This window comes from Gorilla gorilla, chromosome 21, assembly GCF_029281585.2.
Source record: "Gorilla gorilla gorilla isolate KB3781 chromosome 21, NHGRI_mGorGor1-v2.1_pri, whole genome shotgun sequence".
Taxonomy (NCBI): domain Eukaryota; kingdom Metazoa; phylum Chordata; class Mammalia; order Primates; family Hominidae; genus Gorilla; species Gorilla gorilla.
In genome coordinates, this window is record NC_073245.2 from 65,111,067 (window position 1) to 65,126,281 (window position 15,215).

The window sequence follows — 15,215 nt, forward strand, 5'->3', positions numbered from 1 at the left end:
TCAAGGGCTTCTCTTGCACCTTTCTTCTCTTCCCACCTGTTATCATTCTTGTTGCACAACAGAAATTTCTGGCAGAGTAAGCCAACAGGTAAGCTCAGAGATAGGCCACTCTGTTTATATTTCAAGTTCTCTAGCTCCTGCCCCTGGGTTTGCCTCTTTGGATTGCCAGAAATACTGTACAGGCTCAAACTCTTGCTCTCAATTTAAATAGTCTGCAAGACATCTCTGGGCGTCTTCTTACGGGTAGTGGTGCCCATTTTTCTGGAGTCTATACCTATGTTGTGATCATTTCCCACATCCTGTCATTATTTGACTCTAACTCATTTTGGGGTTCATTTTAAATTTCATTAGTTAGAGTGCCAGTTGCAAGCAGCAGAAGTTACTCAAGCTCTACTGTAGATGGGTTTACAGTAAGCACCTAGCATAGTCTGTTTGGAGTACCAGTTCGTAGCCCTAAACCTATGTGTGACCTTTCACATCTGGCCATAGGCAATTATTAATACCAGGCTTTACCTGTCAGACCTCGTGGGGAGAAACTGCCCTCCCCACTGCAGATTTGGGGCACAGCCGACACATTGAGTCTCTGAGGGGAGTTGCAGTCAAGCACTGAGTCCCCCCCAGCCAGCCTTGCTCTTATGCACATCCACATTCCTGGCCCAGGTGCCTCTATTTGGAGGCCTCTTTATCACAGGTTTTCTGCAGAGGCTTATCTTAGACACCTCTGCAGGGGTCACCTTATCAAGGAGAAGAAGTGGGGAGCCTTGGAGACGTTTTTCTCCACTCTGACTCAGTGCTCAGTACTTTCACACTCATAGCCCTTCCTTCTCCCCACCCCCCGCCAGCTCCAGATCCATTTGATGGCGGGAGTCTCTTGTTCAGGGGTCCCTCAGCTGTGAGACAATCCCTTGGCTTCAGTGCTGATCCAGACCCTCAATGAGGGCTGGTGCGCTGGGGAAAATGGAATGATGGGGAGACGGCACTTTCTCTGGTTTAGTCTCTTGTGCATACTATTGCAGTAAATGATTAAAGCCTTCACTGTTCACCTTGGCTTGTTGTCTTAATCAGCTACCCTGACACCTGGCAGCTCAGCTCTCTCGAGCTCCGCTTAGCTCCTGACAGTCTGGTGGAGTGATATGAGGACAAGCAGTCACCTGAGCCTCAGAAGAAAGAAGAATCCAGCAGGCCGCCATTTTCTCCTCAGTGCCCTTGGCACAACATGGCTGCCTCAGACCCCCAGCTATGTATGTTACAGTATTGGCCCCATGAAGAGACCACTTGAATAAACACAGACCCTTTGTTCCTAAATGCAAATTCCATAGTGACAAAAAACACACCGGGTAAGATGGTCACCTATGTTTCGATCAACCGTGGCCAGGGATGGACTGGGGGAGGGCACCTTCATTTGCTGCCTAACAGTCACAATGTTAGTTTTCAAATGCAAAACAGACTATGTTACCCTCACGATTAAAATTCTCCAGTGTCTTCTCATTGCATTTATTTAAAAAATTCAAATTCTTTTCCATGTCCTGAAGAACCCTGTCTGACCCAGTCCTTCAGATGTTTCCTGCTGAACCTCACACCCCTCTCCTCTTCCTTATTATTTTTCAGCCTTGTTGGCCTTTTTGTCTGTCCCTTGACCTGAGCCGGTCTTGTTCCCAGCTCACAGCCTTCATGCTGGCTGTTTCTTTTGCATGAAACATGTTGCCATGTGATCTTGGCATTGTCGGCTTCTTCTCATAATTCACATGTCAACTCCCATGAATGTCCCAGTCCTGGAGAGGCTATCCCTGACCAGCCAGCCACTCCGTATCACATGATCTTAAAATTTCTTTTATTTTGCTTTTGCGTTTAACATCTCTCATTCTTCCCCAACTCCCACCCACCATGAGAAAATGTCAGTTCCACAAGAGCAGGGATTTGGGGTTGTCTTGTTCACTATTGTATCCTGCTGCCCAGAACTGTGTCTGGCTTATATCGTGCGATTGATCAATAGAGGTTGAAAGAATAACTGCTGAAACCCCACTCTTGCCCATGAGGGTCAGTGGAGAGCTGAATCACAGAGAAAGAAATCATTGGTTCTTGGGTGGGAAGTCACGACATTGGTGGAAGGCAGTCGTCCACGACATTAGACACTATTAACTGTGTCAGTATTTCTAAAAGAACTGGCAATGAGTGAATTCCAGGAAGATGAATAAATGTTCTTCGAGAAATTGGAGATATAAGATTCATCTTCACATTGCCCCTACCAGCCTGGGGACGTTCACTTGCTGAACAGGAAACATAGGTAGTGTACACATAAAGCTCAAAGCTGTTAAGTATGCCACAATTAGTTCTTCTGGTTTAGTTTATTTCAGTAGAAGCTTCTTTGAAATGTGATTCTTCTCTCCCTCTTATCCTCATAAAAACATCAGTTATGCACATAGAAATGCCAATATTTCCATAGCCATCACTATTTTGGTACCAATTAAGATGATTTGTTAAGTGAGTTTTACAAAATCCATGGCTACGTTGGTTAGTTAGATGGGAGTCAGACCAGATAAACTGAAATACCAGGTTTTAATATTCAACTGTAATTTCTTCATGAAAATATAAAAATCATTCCACTGAATCTCCCTCAACAGAAGCTGGATGCATTGCTGATTTCTGCCTGCTTTTCATTTAGTATCTGGCAAATGTAAAAACAAAACAAAACACGTAATATGTTGGATATATATATATATATATATATATATATATATATATATAATCTGCAAATATGCAATATACAGATCCCTAGGTATCTGTGGAGGATTGGTTCCAGGACTTCCCTCAGAAATCAGAATCTGAGGATGTTCAAGCCCTTGATATAAAATGGTGTAGTATTTGCATATAACCTATGCACATCCTCCCGTATACCTTAAATCATCCCCACATTACTTATAATACAAATACAATGTAAATGCTGTGTAAATAGTTGTTATAATGTATTGTGTAGGGAATAATGACAGTTTTTAAAAAGTCTGTTCATGTTCAGTACAGACACAATTCTTTTTAGAATATTTTCTATTTGGGGTTGGTTGGATCCACAGATGCAGATCCCAGGCATGTAGAGGGCTGACTATATATGTGTATATCCATACACACACTAACTCTTCATAAATCTGCATCTTACATTCCTATCCTCACAGAGAATTTCTCTTCTGTGTATGGAAATTAGTAAGGGTCTCACCTATATTTTACTAGCAATCTCTGGTTATTATTTACTGCCCCATATCATAAATGTCTCATGTACCTAAGTGATTTGCGCTTGATGTTCACAAAGCCTCCAACTGCCAACCACTTCAGGGGTGATGGCATCCCCATTTGCTAAGCAGCTTTCACACTCATTGGCCTCTAAAACTGAGCTGTTACCTAAATCATTGCCCTGCTATTGAGGTGGGTGGTTTCATGATGAAGATGATAGAACAGAAGCCTTAGTGGATGAATGTTCCCCCATCTTTCCTTTGCAAGGGAAATGCATGCTCTTAGCCCGTTGTTCTTGTTATTTTGGAGGAATTACAAATTTAACAGTGAAAAACAAATGAAGTACAGCCTGGTGATAATATCTTGTGTTAGTGTAATGCTTTTTGACTCACATGAGTTTCCTATGTATAAACTTACTTGATCCTCATAAGAACCCTGCAATGCAGGCAGAACAACAATCATAATTGCCCTTTTACACGTCGATAAGAGAGACCCAGAAGAGCCAAGAGATTTGCTTAAGGTCACACAGCTATTAAGTTGCAAAGCCAGAAAGAGAAACTCAACCTTTTATGAGCTCCTCATCCAACAAGTTTTTCACTAGACCCTTCATGATGCTTTTTGTTTGAGCAAAAGGCACATTATTTTCCCATCATTACCCTAATTGCAAATTTGCTAGCCTAGGAACATATTCTTTCTGAAACCTGAAGTGCCTTTTCATAACAGTGTGCAGCGTTTTAGTTTCTAGGGGATACCTGGCCCTACCTGCTTCATTTAGGACTCAGAAGGCTGGGTTGGGAGAGGAGATGTAGTCTGCTCATTATCCTTCCCTTTGTAAGGATGTCAGCGGCAACATTAAGCTGCAAATGGAAAACACAACCTTGGCTTGCATCTCGTCCTCATTCTCCGCAGAGTTGTGTATAACCCAGCTGACTGCATTACTCAACCACGCCCCCTCCTGTACATTACCCATCAGCAAGTGCACTGCCTCTCTTCAGCTGGGCTTTGTCTCCGACGGCAATGCATTGCCTTCTCTTTCACAAGAGGCCAATGGGTGTGAAGGGATGTCAGTGTGCAGCTACCTCCAGAACACTACAGGTACTCTTGGCTTTCCCTCTTTGCAGATTTCTCATGCATTTCTTCCCTGCAAAAAGACAAATATCCAACTTAGAAATGGAACTCAGTGTGAAGTTAGGGCAATATGAGAAGGAGGAGCAAGAACCAGGAACCAACAGGAGCAGAATTCTTTGAGGGCCGAGGTAGCGACCCAGTACAATTTTAAACACTTAAAAAAATCCATGTCAACTATATATCAGAAATGAATTTTTAAAACCTTACACTGCCCAGGGCTGCCAATAGCAAAGAGTCCCTCAGGGCCAAAGCAGTTTAGCCTACAGTGCTTGCTCCCTAAGCTAAGAAAATCAAGAGTCTAAATGCATATCTTCACTCCCCTAAAAATGGAAGGATACGTAAGCCAATTTCTATTTTTGGTCATCCCACTGAAGTCAGTCAAATATGAGTTCCAGTTTTAATGTAACATTTCTTCCAATAAAAAAGCTTCTTCTGCTGTTATCAGATGTATATGAATATAGAAATATTAATAATTTCAAGAATTACTTGTTGGAGGCCTATCTGTTCCAAAATAAATTTTGGAATCTAAGATCCTAGTATTTTGGGAGATAATTCATTAAAATTACTTTTAAAAGTGAAGTGAGCCATGCTATGAAAATAGAAGATGCAAGATCATTGGTGTTGACTTCTTCCCTTGATAAGTGTTTTGTTAAGTGACTGCTTCTTGGCTATTTTCATTATGATGGAGGGATTGCAAGGTCCCCCAATTTCACTAAGGCTCTTCCATGTAGGAAAACTGGTGAAAATGAGTTGATTTATTGTGGTGATACTAATAGCTTGTGTCAGACAAGAGTTCAGATGTGAGTGGCTGAGATCGGGTAAGGGGTGTGAGGAAGGGTAGACTACCAATCTCTCTCTTCAAGAGGAAAGGGGAAAACATAGGTTTTCTTCCATCCTTAAACACAGTCTAGACTCCTGGCTCATGGTCCTCTGTGGTTTAACTATACCTTGACCTTCCTGCCTTATATCCTCACCTCCCCCCCATCAATTCCTTATCAATCTTTTGCCATATCCTTTGCAGACCTTCCTGTCTGATACAATTAATGATTAATTAATTGACATCAAAAGTTTGTGAACATTACCTTAGTCAGCTGTCTTGTGTGCCCACCTGCATAGGAGGTACATGTCTAGTGACCGGAACGCTGTGTTTGCCCCATCATCATCCATTCAGGAAGGAGGACATTCCTGGTTGAATCCACGCTGCCCCATCAGCAAGTCGAGGGTGTAGCACGTGATCATAATCAACTATTTTGTAAATTTTGAAGCTGCTGCCATATCCATTCTATTGTGAATTGCTCAATTTCTCAGTACCTACCTGTTGTTAATCATAAAAGTTTGTCAACATCAGAAAAATGATCTTATCAGGAAAAGGAAGGAAATGACTGCTTTAATTCAGTGAATGACTAGTGGTAGAAATTTTGAACAAAGACCACATTATTTTTACATGGTGCATGAATGTTGAGTTATGTATAGTTGCAAAATCTGCCTTTTTTTCTTCCTTCCTCCCTCCCTTCCTTTCTTCCTCCCTCTTTTCCTTTCTTCCTCCCTCCCTCCCTTCCTTTCTTCCTGCCTCACTTCTTTCCTTCTTTGCTTTCTCTCCTTCTGTACTTTTCCCTTCTTTTCTTCCTTTCTTCATTTTTTTTCCAAATTATTTGTAAATCTCCAGCAAGGTATTCTTATTAACAAGAAAAAAAGAATACTGGACTTAACAAGTCAGAAGGCTTAGGGTTTGAAACTCAAGGCCCATGCTCATGAATGACTTTGGACAAATCATTTAAATTCTTTGTATATCCTTGAGGATCATCCCCATCTTACAGATACGGAACTAATGCTCAAAGAGGGTCCTGTAGCCAAATGTGGCATACCTGGCAAGTGCGGAGCTAGACACAGGATTTCTGGCACCAAACTCCATCTCTTAATCCCCATTCTCTAATGAGAGTAAAGTTAGGGTAATGAACACTAAAGACCTGGACTCTTAATAAATAGCACTTAATCCATGTTGAACCAGATACCTTCCCCACCTGCACATTTCCAGGTGTGTTTCCACATCATTGCTCTTGTGGGTGTTGTCTGAGCATTTTTATTTCTCCATTTAAAGCCCTCTGGATCAGGTGTTTGTCTGCATCCCAAATGCACTGTCTTCAGGAACGGTGCGTAGAGCAAGGCAGATGGAGCCTGTGGCACTGGAGCCACCCCTGTTTGAACTGTGACATTCCCACTTTCCTCTCTTTTACCTAGTGGGTTTCTACACAAAATTTTAACTTGAAGAAAGCCAGCTTCTACTTATACAACCCCCTACACACACAAACTTATTTGAAACTCATAATCTTTGGCCAACCTTTCTATGTTACTTAATAAAAATCTGAAACCTGAGAGGTAACTAGAGAAAGAGAGTAAGATTTGGAAACTAGAAGGAACATGCCGATAATGTAGCCAGGGAACCTGAACCAGGATCAGACACTGATGCCATTTAGGAGTGGGCAGGCTAAATAACTTGTCCTTCATGTCTGGACTGAGATTCCAAATGGCAGGATCTTGGTGATCAATAACAGGTGTTGTGATGCCAGGCACAGGTGAAAATTTTGCTACTTGAGAAGGGTCTTTCCTCTTTGTTTACTGGATATATCAGTGTCTCTCACCTTTTTTAAAAAGTTTTTTAATTCTTTCGGTTCCTGAAAAAGTGATTGCATTCTTGAGAAGAATAAAAAACTCAAGACCATGCTAAAATAGACAGTTAATAATTACCTCTTGATTATCACTCCAGTACACCATGCCTCTCTCTGTTACTGTTATTCAATGTCCCTTGCCACCTTGGCACTGTGTCACTCATGGGTAGAACTGTTTGCTGCTCTGAGTTCTCTTATAAACTCATGAGACAAAGTTTTCGAATTTTCAGTAGACCCTCTTCTTTTCACAAGCTTAACTCTATTCTAAGCCTCTAACTTATCACATTATTTTTAAACAAGTCAGATTTTCACCTCTCACATAACAAAAAGTCTGGAGGTAAATGGCTAATGAACCATGGCTCATGGACTCAAGGATATCTGGCATGGAAGTCAGAGTCTCTGAGATGGCCTTCCTCTTCCCAGGTTTGAGTATAAGATGTTAGCCACAGCTCCAGGCCGCACACCCTCAATGAAGGCAGGCAGAAGGGGGAAGGGGCCTCTCTTACTTATTATCACTGTAAGTTGTACTCTGCTGCACACTACAGTGGACATCCTTTTTACTCCCTTGTTGCAATTGACAGATACATATACATAAGTATATGTGTCCCTTGGTGTAGCAACAGTAAATTTTACACATCAGTCAACATTGAGCAATCCATTCATGCCCCAGAACATCACTGCTTATATCACAGTGGTATTTCTTATTGTCCTGAAAGTGGAGTGATATATGTGACTCACTCCAAAAACAAAACAAACAAACGAGAAACAAAGGAAGGCCAGGCAAGTTTGGGGATGCAGCTTAGGTTTGAAAGCCTTTGCATGAGCTGGTTCTTGTTGACTGCTCTGATTCAATTCTTATCTTTCCTGTAGTTTAACGCCATTTTGTCACACCAGACTGCTTCCTGCCCAAGCTTGTTCTTGTCACAGTCTTTATACCTGCCATCCCCATCGCTTGAAATGTGCTTCCATGACTGTAACATGACTGGCACTCCAGCATCCATTCTCAGCTCAGGTGTCACTTCCTCTTGGACACTCTCTGTGACTATACCACCCCTAACTTGCACTCAATCACAGCACCTTAGTTCATTTCTTCATTTCACCATGTGAAATTTTCTTGTTTTTTTATTTCTTCTTTCTGTCATTCCTACTAGAATCTAAGTTCGATGACTGCTGGAACTGTGTCTGACCTATTATTATTCACCTCAAGCACTTACATGAGCACCTAAACATGGGTTGAATGCATGAGAAAATGAACCAATAATTGTCATCAAGGAGATGCCCAAGGTTTTAGGTGATTTCAGGAAAGGTGGAGACTTCTTGAAGAGCAGCATTTATTTATGAAAACACATATAACACCCACTGGCCATAACAATGTGACAAAGGTCTTAGGTTAACTCACTGCTCTGCGTGTGCTGGTCAGGACATGCTTCATACAATCTCCTTTGCAGAGGTGGGTGGAGCAAGCCTATTATCTCAGGGTCCTTGATGCAGCCATTTGAGCTGTTCTTGGCAGCTAGTTTATGTATTCATGATTTAAGAGAGAATGACAAAGCCATTTATATATAAAGAAAAAAAAAATCCTCCAATGCTTTTCAGTGTATTGTCTTCCAAGAGAACCCTTAGTTCTTACTACCTGCCAAACAAGAGCTAGCGCCAAAGAGATGTAGAAATCAAAGACTCAAAAGGAGTAATAGAAGAAAGGATTAGAATGGAGTAGCATTTCCTGATTGCAGCACTGCAGGCACAAGCTTTTCTCCACTTTGTTCTTTTTGGTGAAGACAACGCAAGGACCAAACAAAGATGCTGTGATTCATTGAAAACTCAAATAAAATGGCAAGTCATTTCATCCAGAGTAGGTTATCTGACAGTGATATCTTTCTAATCACGAAACTTTTAAGCATTTCCAACAAGCCAAATGAGCTCTTCACAGTTTTGTTACCTGAGCAATTGTCCATTTATGAGTCCCTTTCCATGAAGAACATGTACTCTGTATCCCTGCCAATGTGCCAGAAGCAAAAGGCAACATGCCTCCGGTGTGGCAGCAAAAGCCAAGAGTACCGGCCGTCTTGGCAAACAAAGAGCTATTGTCTATATCTACGAACTTATTAGCATTTGGTGCCTTCATTGAGCCACAGGTGAGTGGCCATGCAAGCGTCCATATGTAACAAACAAAAAGAACAAAACAACACCAAGTACCTTGATTTCTTCCTCCACACCCGTTTACGCAATCAATCAACTTTCACCCAAGAGCACTTTACAACAAAACAATGTCCTCAACAAAAGCAACAATAGTATGTAATAAAAATTGAGCTAGGACTATAAGGTGTTAGCTTACATTAAAGGGAAAAGTTGAAAAGGAAAATAAAACAAAATACAAACCATCTGTAATGTGCTTTTGAGTTCCAGGGCAGAGAATTCCAAAAGCAAGGGTAATTCTTGGATAGGAGACCCAGTAAAAGTGACAAGATTAGCCGGGTGTAGTGGCTTATGCCTGTAATCCCAGCACTTTGGGAGGCTGAGGCGGATGGATCACTGGAGGTCAGGAGTTGGAGACCAGCCTGGTCAGCATGGTGAAACCCCTTCTCTACTAAAAATACAAAAATTAGCTGGGTGTGGTGGCGGGCCCCTGAAATCCCAGCTACTTGGGAGGCTGAGGCAGGAGAATTGCTTGAACCCAGGAGGTGGTAGTTGCAGTGAGCTAAGATTGCACCATTGCACTCCAGCCTGGGCAACAAGAGTGAGACTCTGTCTCAAAAAAAAAAAAAAAAAAGTGACAAGATCAAGACATATCGTGTTTCTCTTATGCCCAAGAAGAAAAGAATAAAAATTGCTCAAAGGAGAGAAAACAAACAAAAACAACAGAAAAAAGTCACATGAATATGGTTATAAGACAGCTCTTAATGGAACTGGGCAATGAATTTGTTGCTACGATTGGGGGCCATAAGCAAAAGTGAGAACTGTCACATGAGAAGAGGTTTTGTCACAAATCCTCAAATGCTTGAGGTTACGCATATTTGAACTTTAACAGCTTAAAAAATACATAAGACTGAGAATGTAATTTTTAACTGATTTCAAAGATATGCACATGAGATTTTATAGCCTGAGGTAGGGGAAGGAGCAATTGTCCAATTGTAAATGATTTTGGTAATTTTATGATGTGATTTTTATGCTGGTCATTTGCATGCTATTGTTTGCTTAAAAGACAAAAATAACAAAATTCAACCTCCCAATAAGTGCTAATGGAAAAAATTGGTGAAAGAGGAGGAAAAAGGGTGTATAGACCATTTTGGCTTCTTAGCCACCTGTTCTCAATTCCCATTTTTCTTCTCAATAAAAACTTCAGTCAGGTTGTATTTTGATGCCTGTCACTCCACATTCATCAGGTGACAAGACTGTTCTAAACTAATACATTTAGCTCTGGATGTGTGGCCTGAGGAAGGCTTCAGAATCTTCCCATTTATGCTGAAATTGGGGCTCAGAACCTCACCTAATATTGCCCTGTTTTCTGTATGTACCAGTCTCCTTGCATTATTTCATCCAGCAAAGTCAATATAAAAATTAATAATAGCTTTCCAATCTACAAATAAAAGTATGCCACTTTAAATTTTTGGCAGTGAGCTGGCATTTTGTCATTTAATCATTTCACATCATTACACTGCAATATGGAATGTAATGACATGACACTCGTAAATGACAAACACTTGGTCTCCCTTGTACAGGAAGAAATAATGTAATAGGAAGCAAATTATATCCTTAAAGGTTGCCAGAGTTTCACTCCCACAATTTGGGATTAAGATACTGAGCAGATGCAAGGTGAAGAAAAGGAGAATCTCTCCTACAGATGTCCTGGGTAAGACACAACATGATAAGTGAATGATCCCCATCCAGAAATGGACAGAACATTCCTAACACTGTAAACGTCCTTTCCTGCCAGGGACTCATGCAGAAAGCTGTGCACAAGATTCTTTCTCATATTAAAGGCCTACATGAGATGGGGTGAAGGGGAAAACTGTGGTTGACAATCACCATTTTTTGTTTGTTTTATAATTCTGTTATTATTTGCTAAAAGTGGTCAGCCCCTGCTTAATACTTGCTCAAATTTTACTCTACTAAAGGGAGTTTTGCAAAACGGCCTCCCTAGCTAATTCTTCACATCCTTGCCAAGCTCCTCCCTCACAGAACTTGAAACCAGATCTCCTCCTTCTGTAATACCTTAAATTCACCATGTTCACTATAAAGCTCACAATTTTCTAGCACAAGCTAGTGTTTACTTTCTGAACACACACCACCCCAGCCATCCCACTGCATAATCAAAAAAACTAAGAGTATCCTGAATCATCTATTTCTCTGAACAACCTCATCTCCAATCTTTCCAGGAATATAGAAAGCATAACGAAGACTAGTCCAGCAAAGACTTTAACCCATCAGAAGGGGCCCTAGGTGTAAATAACTAGTCTTCCCCAACTGGAGACTTTGGTCAAATCCCGCACCACCTCCTGTTGGTTTACCTTCCAAATGACACTCATTGTTCTACCTCTCTCTTTTATTGGACTCTCTGAGTCTAAGCAATCCTCCTGTCTCACCTGAAGAACCAGTAAAACTTACTCTTTTCCATTATATGTCATCCAACACCCCTCCACCCCCATGATCATCCTCCATACTGCAATTACAGAGCTCTGAAAGATTCACATATGATCGTTACTGCAACCGCTTGAAGCCCTTCAGTGCACATCCATTGATGGGGCAAAGAACAGCTTGCTTCGTGGTACCTGCATACAGCATGTCAGCTTTAGCAACTTGGCCTTCTGTGCACAACCTCACCCCATGTTTCCTGTGTTCCAGAGTCACTGCCTTTACTAATTTTTTTCATTTCTCTTACTCGTTTTATCCCCTCTCTCCTATAGGCTTTTGTACCTGCTGACCCGTTTGTCTGAAATACTCTCTCCACAGTTCTCCTTTGACTTGAATTCATCTTTCAAGGCTTGTGTCATCCTAAGAAGGAAATGGGATGGGTCATGTTTCTTGATTGCCACTCTCTTAGGACCTTGGAAGCATATAATCTGTTTGTAGATTCAGGATCATTGGTGTAAAATCTTCCCATTAGACTTTACCTTCTATGACAGGGACCAAATGTTTTTGCTCATTATTATTTTTCCAACTTTAGCAGACAACCCAGCACATAGCTGTCACTCATTCAGTCAGCCAACATATGAACTATTTGTCAAAGGAATAAATCAGTAGAGAATCCAGTGTTTTTGTTGTTGTTGTTGTTGTTGTTGTTTTGTTTTTTTTGAGATGGAGTCTCGCTCTGTTGCCCAGGCTGGAGTGCAGTGGCATAATCTCAGCTCACTGCAAGCTCCGCCTCCCGGGTTCACGCCATTCTCCTGCCTCAGCCCCCTGAGCAGCTGGGACTACAGGTGCCCGCCACTGCACCCGGCTAATTTTTTTTCTTTTTTTATTTTTAGTACAGACGGGTTTTCACCGTGTTAGCCAGGATGGTCTCGATCTCCTGACCTCGTGATCTGCACTCCTCGGCCTCCCAAAGTGCTGGGATTACAGGCGGGAGCCACTGTGCCCAGCCCAAGGATCCAGTGTTTTACCCACAACATTTGGGCTCCACTCTTGCTATTGTGCTTTCTAGTCTAATTTCTCTAAAGAGAAAATATGGTTTGCAGAAAAATTCTAAAATGATAATGGATTCCTCCATCATGCAGGGACATTGAGGTCATGATACTTCCTTCATAATTTTGTTCAAGAACGTTTCTGGCCATCTTAACCCCATGCTTTATTATTAAAAACTTCACACCAGGGAAAAGTGGACTTTAAGAATGCACAGGTACTGTTGGCTCTTAGTGTGTGATGGGGAGGGATAAGTAATCAGTATTTATGAACCCCCAAAATATAAGGCAATTCTTAAAGTTGCCTTGTGAAAATCCTTCAGTATGTACTTACTACATGCATCAGGGTGAGAAGCCAGGGCACTGGTCATTAACAGGGGTGATTTTGCTCCTTCACCCCCAGGGAGTATTTGGCAGTGTCTGAAGACGTTTGTGTTGTCATAACTGTGTGGAGGTTGCTGCTGGAATCCAGAGCCTGGAGGCCAGGCATGCTGTTAACTATCTTGCAATGCTCAGGATGGCCCCATCACAAAGAATGATTTAGCCCAAAATGTAACATTGCTGAGGGTGAGAAACACTGGTTTAGGGCATTCAGAAATCTCCCAACTCACTCGAAGAGACCAACAGAGCCTATTTTGCAGGAATGTTTCTGAAGGGAGTCCACAGTAGGCATTTTCTGCTGGTGTAGATTTGGTTTCTTCTAATCTTCGGTATTAACAGTCTCCAAAAAGGAAGGAACCATGGGACAGAGACACATTAGAAAAAGGCTGGGGGCGGAGAGTGCTTTGTAAATATTAACCCAGCTGTGGAGGCCACATGTATCTTTGAGTTATGACCTGATAAGGGTTTTGAGAGCTTTTGCCAACTTCATGTTCAAGAAAAACACAGAAAAAAATGAGCTGATGATATCCTTGATGCAATTTTCCTTTAAGAACAGCCTCATAAATACCAACTATAGAGTCCAACTGAACTTATTGGAAATTTCCCAAAAACCTTGGAAAATAGACAAGTGCAGGTGGTAAGATATTTACTGAAATGAACTGTCTGTGAATGAAAAATATGTGAGCAAAATAGATATTTTATCTGTCATTTTATTCACAGAAAGAGATCCATTAAGTTTCTCCATTTCATTCTGCTCCTGTTTGGTGAAAGCACTTTAAACTAGATCTTCATTTTCCTTTTAAAAAATCAGTATGGAAAATAGGGGACTTGACACTCCCTCCCCCTCCACTCCGCTGCCACGAAAACGAAAAAAGAAAAGCAAAATTTTTTAAAGCCTCAGAAGAAACTTCTGAAAATACACAACATGACTTGTTACTGAATCTCAATCTTATAGGTAGAATGGAAAAAAAACAGGGAAACTGATGCTTAAATAGAATTTTAAAGTCGTTTTGACCCTGTCCAGGCAAGTAGAGTTGGTCACTGAAAATCCATATTCTTAATAAGCCAGAAAAAGCCCTGCAATGAATTAGTATTAAATAATAATCTATAAATATTTACTGAGCAACTTTTATCTGCAATGTGCTCTGCCTAAGCTAAAAGAGATTTCTTAAAATGAGTATATCATGGTCTCTGACCTCAAAGAACTTCACTCTATTTTTGAAGAAGGAGCATTTACACGTAGATAGTGAAATTACAATATTATTAATTAAATGTTCTATCTCAGTGCAATTAAATTACCTTTTTCAGCAAAAGAAATGAATTGCTTAAAATACATATACACAACTTTCAGAGTAAAACAGTTAAAGCCTTCCCACTCAATGTTTGATTTTGAGATCTTGCACAGGCAATTTTGGGGTTAGGAGCATTGCTGAGTGACCAAGAAAGTTCATAAAACTCTACTCATTGAGTGGTAGATGTCAATTTCCCTGAGGCTGGCATCCACTTTTCAGCTGCTGCATGCTTCTGAACTGCTCCATATTCAGCCATTCATAAATATTGGCTGGGTTCTTACCGTAAGGAAGGCACTGTCCTAGAAGCTGGAAGTTTTCTAGAGCTGGCTTGCACCATCTTGCAAGGGTGAATTTCTGCATCTCTTTCCAAGCCTGCATTTTGTGACATCATATTGGTGGTTTGAAATTGGGCATAGTTGAAGTCTTTACACCATGGAAACCAGTCATGGCTTTTTTTCCTCTCTTTTCTAGAGAGTTGGTTGTTAAATGTACCAGCACACCACTGGGTACACTGAAAACTAAACAAAGTCCCTGTTCCCATGAAACATACATTGCAAAGGGTCATACGGATAAACAAATAAATATATTATAAACTATCAGGAAATGCTAAGTGCTGTGAATAAAGATAAAACATAGTAAAGGACTAGGAAGTGGTGTGAGGTGGAGGCCTCTATTTTGTGGTTGGTGAAGGCCTCTCAGAGAAGGAGGCATTTGAGCCAAGAGGTGAAATGGGTGAGGACCTGAAATATGTTCTGTAGATGTGTATGTTTCCCAGGTCCTTCGCTGACATCAAGGTGGAATCATGATTGAAGAACAATCCAGTGAGGCCACCTGAATCAAGAAGCAGCACATGTATTTTGCAATTACTAACCAACTTAGCAAACTAACTTTGCTATCAGTCACCTGCT

General features: G+C 41.1%; 1 long non-coding RNA gene across 1 annotated transcript; it reads right to left on the reverse strand.

The window, feature by feature from the left end:
- Window positions 1-1,583: 1,583 nt before the first annotated feature.
- Window positions 1,584-5,653, reverse strand: LOC129529088 (uncharacterized). The gene is made up of 4 exons (XR_008674488.2): window positions 5,433-5,653; window positions 4,189-4,363; window positions 3,985-4,079; window positions 1,584-2,665 (listed from the first exon to the last, which is right to left on the reverse strand). It is a non-coding gene; the product is annotated as an uncharacterized lncRNA (long non-coding RNA).
- Between the last annotated feature and the right edge of the window lie 9,562 nt (window positions 5,654-15,215).